Source organism: Trachypithecus francoisi, unplaced genomic scaffold, assembly GCF_009764315.1.
Source record: "Trachypithecus francoisi isolate TF-2019V2 unplaced genomic scaffold, Tfra_2.0 Lachesis_group3, whole genome shotgun sequence".
NCBI classification, from domain to species: Eukaryota; Metazoa; Chordata; class Mammalia; order Primates; family Cercopithecidae; genus Trachypithecus; species Trachypithecus francoisi.
The window spans coordinates 775,613-781,248 of NW_022681468.1; positions in this window are offsets into that span (position 1 = coordinate 775,613).

The window sequence follows — 5,636 nt, forward strand, 5'->3', positions numbered from 1 at the left end:
ACTAGGTCTGTCTGTGTTGCACAAGCTGCTTTTGAACACCTTGTCTCATGCAATTCTGCAGACTTGGCCCCTCAAAGGGTGGGGACTACAAGTGTGAGCCACCTCATCCAGCCTGAATTGATTTTTTGTTGTAAAATATCAACCCAGTAATTGATTCCCTGGATTTTTTCTGCAGTGTTTTGGTTAAAAGTGCCTTAACAGACTCCTTCCAATGTGGTTGAAGAACAGTATTTTTCCTGAATGTTTCTTCCAATAGACATGATTTCCTGGTTGAAGGTCACAAGAAACAGTTAAAAAGTTATAGTAAAATGGCAGCCTTAAACTGTGGGTGATTGCAGTGTGTATGGTACAGGAATGACTTTTAATAATTTGTAACACATGCATGCAGCAGGAAAAAGGTAAGTGATGAGGGTCAAATCTCTGCATGTATGAGTCTCCTAGCTACCAACTCATGGGGTAATAACTGATGTGCCCTGAGGAGTGAACCATGATGCCACACGTGCTAGCAGGAGAAGATTTGGCCAAGGAAGTTCAACATTTTATTACAGTTTTATAATTTCTATTTTAAAATGTTATTTTTTTCAACCTTTCCAGAAAATTGTAAGCAGGATTGATTCTGTATTAGATGCACAATGGCAATGCCTCCCATGCTTAGATAACATTATAAGGTACGGTAAGATTCTGGGTTTGACATACTGATCCACTGACTACACCATTATTTTAGCTTCCATGCTAGTTATTGTTTGTTTGTTGCATTTACTTTCAAAGTTATATTAAACTGATCTCTATAATGTAATAATTCATCCAAATGTTTCTTCCTCTGCTGTATATTTTGAGGGGTTTCTAGAAGATGTAAGAATCCCCTTTGCTTGCAAAATATTCCAAAATCATGCACTACTCTAAAACATATGTATTTAATTCTGGTATGTGGTTTGCTGAACAGCTCTACTAAATACAATAACTTCTGCCTTCTGGACTGATTTTATATCGTGTGGATAAATACATCCTAAAATAAGTTTGTACTACCAACATGAATTACTGGATAATAACCTTCAGTTTTATTTTTGAAGTATGATCCATCAATATATGATCTTAAATCAAGGATCTTAACAGAAATCTTACCTAAGGGATATATAATTGTTAAAAATATTTATATAATATAGATGTGAGCCCAAAGTATCCAGCTATGTCTTCTATCACATTATGAACTACACAGTAACTTTGACTTCATTTGGGACTTGTTCTAATTTTCAAATTAGTTATTTATTTAGCTTAATGCCTCTAGATTATTATATGTGGCTATTTTAGCAGAGAGTGAACAAAGACAACCTAGACTGACTAAATAGAAAAATCACAATCTAATGAAACAAGAAGCCTGGATATGACAGGCTCCAGGCTTGGCTAATTTGACAGCTCATGTATCAAGGTAATGTCTTGTCTCAGTTTCCCACACTGATGCATCCAGAAAGTCAGCTTCACCCTCCCAGTGACTCCAGTCATGCAGAGACGTAGGGACAACATCCCCAAGGGTCACATACATATATTAAATATTGTCTGGAAGTGGGGAATAGACAATACTGAAACTCTCCTCTGAAGGACCAGGAAAGCCCCAACAGATCATCTCCCCTGCCTCCATGGCTAGAACTGCACCACGTGCCCATGTGGACAGTCATCCCTGATGGGGATAACAAGACTCCATTAATGAGGCCAACAATTTTATCATATAAATTACTAAAGACTGATATAAACGTTTCAAAATTTAATTGAATTCTGTTCTTTCATGTCCACTAGATCCGCCAGTGATCCTATGATACCTTGTTTTTCTTTTCTGCTTGACTTTGTCTCTTCACCTTGTTCTGCCCTCCAGAGAATTTCTTTCAGCTCCACCGGGTGCATTCCGTTGTCATATTTATCTGACAATTGCTAAATTGGTGTAATGCATTAGACTAAAGGGAGAGTCTCTGACCCCTCCTGGGTCTGTATTCCTAGGAAAGCATTGGGACCTGAGTCTGAAGGTGACTGTATTAATCAGGGTTCTCTTAAGGAACAGACTAATACATATATATCTCATATATATATTTACTTAATATATATATAACACACACACAGAACTAATATATATATATATCTTATATATACTTAATAAACCCATACATATATATGGGTATATAAACACCGCACATCTACATATATATGTATGGGTGTATTAAGTATATATAATAAAAAGGGTTCTCTTAGGGGGACAGAACTAATAAATATATATCTATATCTCATATATTTATTATATATACAGAACTAATATATATCTCTTATATATACTTAATAAACCCATATATATATGTAGATGTGTGGTGCTTATAAACCCATATATACATATATACATATGGGTTTATTAAGGATTAACTTACACAATTGCAAGGTTCCACAATAGGCTGTCTGCAAGCTGAGGAGTAAGGAGAGCCAGTCCGAATCCCCAAACTGAAGAACTTGGAATCTGATATTTGAGCATCCAGCACAGGAGGCTAGACCAGTTTCTCCTATACTAATTTGTCACTCAGTAAGGCTAGTACTTATTGTAAGAATAATAATATATTTTCATGGAATACCTACATCTTCAATCTGAGTAGTACCTTTATTTGTAATAATTAGAAACGAGAAACAATGGAAATATCAAGATTTATAGATGAACAGTAATAATATGCTAATTTACTATAATATCCATAATTAGAATAAATACATTGTTGATGCTCAATATGGTTAATCACCAGTAGTTATGATGAGTGAGAAGCAACACAAATAAAACACATACTATATAATTCCTGTATAATAAATTCATGAAACTCAAAACTAAAGTAATAGATATGAAAGATGGACTCCGAATATTGTTTTTGTGGATGCACAGGTGAGCACAAGTAGAATTACATTTTGGCTTTTTTTTTTTTTTGCCTTTTTTGAAGAAAACAACAAATGGAAAAACATTCGACACTCGTGGATAGGAAGAATAAGCTATTCCCATCAAGCTATCGTTGACTAGCCTCACAGAATTAGAAAAAACTACTTTAAATGTCATATGAAACCAAAAAAGACCCCTGATAGCCAATACAATCCTAAGCAAAAAGAACACAACTGGAGACATCACCCTATCTGACTTCAAACTATACTACAAGGCTGTAGTAATTGAAACAGTGTGGTACTCGTACCAAAGCAGATATATAGACTAATGGAACAGAACAGAGGCCTCAGAAATAACACCACGCATCTACAACCATCTGATATTTGACAAACCTAACAAAAGCAAACAATAGAGAAAGGATTCCCTATTCAATAAATGGTGTTGGGAAAACTGGCTAGTCATATGCAGAAAACTGAAACTGGACCCCTTCCTTACACCTTATACAAAAATTAACTCAAGTTGGATTACAGACTTAAACATAAAGTCTAAAACCATAAAAACCCTAGGAGAAAACCTAGGCAATATCATTCAATACACAGGCATGGGCAAAGACTTCATGACTAAAACACCAAAAGCTATGGCATCAAAAGCCAAAATTGACAAATGGGATCTAATTAAACTAAAGAGCTTCTGCGCAGCAAAAGAAACTATTATCAGATTGAATAGGCAACCAACAAAATGGGAGAAAATTTTGGAATCTCTCCATCTGACAAAGGGCTAATATCCACAATCTACAAGGAACTTAAAGAAACTTACAAGAAAGAAACTAACAACCCCATCAGAAAGTGGATGAAGGATATGAACAGACACTTCTCAAAAGAAGACATTTATGTAGCCAACAAATATATGAAAAAAGACTCATAATCACTGGTCATTAGAGAAATGCAAATTGAAATCACAACGAGATATCATCTCACGCCAGTTAGAATGGGAATCATTAAAATTCAGGAAATTACAGATGGTGGAGAGGATGTGGAGAAATAGGAATGCTTTTACACTGTTGGTGGAGGTGTAAATTAGTTCAACCATTGTGGAAAACAGTGTGGCGATTCCTCAAGGCTCTACAAGCAGAAATACCCATTTGATCCAATAATCCCATTACAGGGTATATACCCAAAGGATTATAAATCATTCTACTATAAAGACATATGCAGATGTATGTTTATGGCAGCACTAATAACAATAGTAAAGACTTGGAACCAATCGAAATGCCCATCAATGATAGACTGGATAAACAAAATGTGGCACATATACACCATGGTATACTATGCAGCCATAAAAAAAGATGAGTTCATGTCCTTTGCAGGGACATGGAGGAAGCTGGAAACCATCATTCTCAGCAACCTAACACACGAACAGAAAACCAAGCACTGCATGTTCTCACTCATAAGTGGGAGTTTAACAATGTGAACACATGGACACAGGGAGGAGAACATCACACAACCGGGCCTGTCAGGCGGTGGAGGGTAGGGGAGTGATAGCACTCAGAGAAATACCTAATATAGGTTACGGATTGATGGGTGCAGCAAACCACTATGGCATGTGTATACCTACGTAACAAACCTACACATTTTGCACATGTATCCCAAAACTTAAAGTATAATTAATAATATTAAAAATTGCAAATGGCATAGATGATCATTATCTAATGATGAAGGGATCAATTCAACAAGACGTCACAATTCTAAATTTATATGCACCAAACACTGGAGGAACTAGATTCACGAAACAAGTGCTACTAGAGCTAATAAATGAGATAGATAGGAAAACAATAGTGGGAGACTTTAATACACTACTCCCAGCACTAGACATATCTTTGAGACAGAAAGTCAACAGAGAAACAATGAACTTAAATGACTCACTGGAACAAATACATGTAGCAGATATTTACAAAACAGTCTGCCCAGAATCTGCAGAATAAACATCCTTCTAATCAGCACATGCAACATTTTCAATATAAAACATACAATAGGCCACAAAATAAATCTCAATATATTTTTAAAACAAATTATATCAAGTATCTTCTCAGACCACAGCAGAGTAACACTAAAAATCAACTCTCTAAAAAACCCTCGAAACTGAACAAATACATAGAAATTAAGACATCTGTTCCTGAATAATATCTGGATTAACAATGACATCAAGATGAAAATTTAAAAATTATCTTAATTAAATGATAATAATGAGACAAGTTATGGAAACCTCAAAAAATACAGTGAAATCAGTGGTAAGAGGAAAGTTTATAGTGCCAGTTGCCTACGTCAAAAAGTCTGAAAGAGCACAAACTGACAACCTGATGTCATGCCTAAAGATACAGGACAAACAAGAACAAACTAAACCTAAAACCAGGAGAAAAGAAATAACAAAGACCAGAGCAGACCTAAATGAAATTCAAACAAAAAATACAAAAAAAAAAAAGAAACAAAAAATTGGTTATTTGAAAAATAAGCAGATTCATGGACCATTAGCTAGAGTAACCAAGAAAAAAAGACCAAAGATCCAAACAAGCTCAATTAGAAATGAAATGAACATTAAAATCTACATCACTAATATAAAAATAAGTTGAGACTACTATGTACACCTTCATGTGCACAATCTAGAAGGCTTAAAGGAAATGGACAAATTTCCAGAAACCTACAACACTCCTAGATTAAATCAAGAAAAAACAGTAACTTTCCATAGA